Consider the following 1,159-nt stretch of genomic DNA (forward strand, 5'->3'; position numbering starts at 1 on the left):
GGCGGGGCAGGTTCAAGAGTGTTTGCTGGCACTCCAGTCTTCGGCACGCAGTCGCTGAATGGCGAAAGTGGCCAGAAATTTTTCGGGCCACCCAAAGCGTCTCCTGCACGCCCCTGTCGCTTTTCAGAAAATTCTGCACCACCAAGTTTATTGTGTGAGCAAAACATGGGACGTGCTGGAATTTGCCCAGATGTAATGCCCGCACAATATTGGTGGCGTTGTCAGATATCACAAATCCCCAGGAGAGTCTAAGTGGGGTAAGTCACTGGGCGACGATTTCCCTCAGTTTCTCTAAGAGGTCGTCGGCGGTGTGCCTCTTACTGAAACCGGTGATACACAGCGTAGCCTGTCTTGGAACGAGTTGGCGTTTCTGAGATGCTGCTACTGGTGACGCTGCTGCTGTTGCTGCGTAAGGTGATACATCTACCCAGTGGGCTGTCACAGTCATATAGTCCTTAGTCTGCCCTGTTCCACTTGTCCACATGTCCGTGGTTAAGTGGACATTGTGTACAACGGCATTTTTCAGGACACTGAGGACACTTTTTCTGACGTTTCTGTACAGTCTCGGTATCGCCTGCCTAGTGAAGTGAAATCTAGACGGGATTTGGAACCGGGGACACACTACCTCCATCAATTGTCTAAATCCCACTGCACTAATGGCGGATACCGGATGCACGTCTAACACCAACATAGCAGTCAAGGCCTCAGTTATACGTTTTGCTTCAGGATGACTGCTGTCGTACTTCATCCTCCTTGCTAAGGACTGTTGGAGGGTCAATTGTTTAGTAAAAGTAGTGGTGTTCCTACTTCCTCTCTGGGATGATGAATGACTCCCAGCAGCAGCAACAGCAGCAGCGGCAGCAGTAGGCGTAGCAATGCAGGATCCTCCGGAGGAATCCCGGATAGGAGAGTCAGTCATGCCAGTGACATGGCCTGCAGGGCTACTTCTGATCCTGACTAAGGAGGAAATTGACGAGGAGGGAGTTGACGGTGTGGTTTGCAGGCGCTTGGATACAACAGGACAACGGGATTTAGGTGTCCCTGGACTGCTTATGGTCTTAGCCAAAGTTTCTGAACTTGACAGTAACTTTTTATGAACGCGCTGCAGGTGCCGTATAAGGGAGGATGTTCCTAGGTGGTTGACGTCCCTACCTCTACT

Source organism: Taudactylus pleione, unplaced genomic scaffold (genome assembly GCF_031769625.1).
Source record: "Taudactylus pleione unplaced genomic scaffold, aTauple2 ptg000036l, whole genome shotgun sequence".
Lineage (NCBI taxonomy): Eukaryota > Metazoa > Chordata > Amphibia > Anura > Myobatrachidae > Taudactylus > Taudactylus pleione.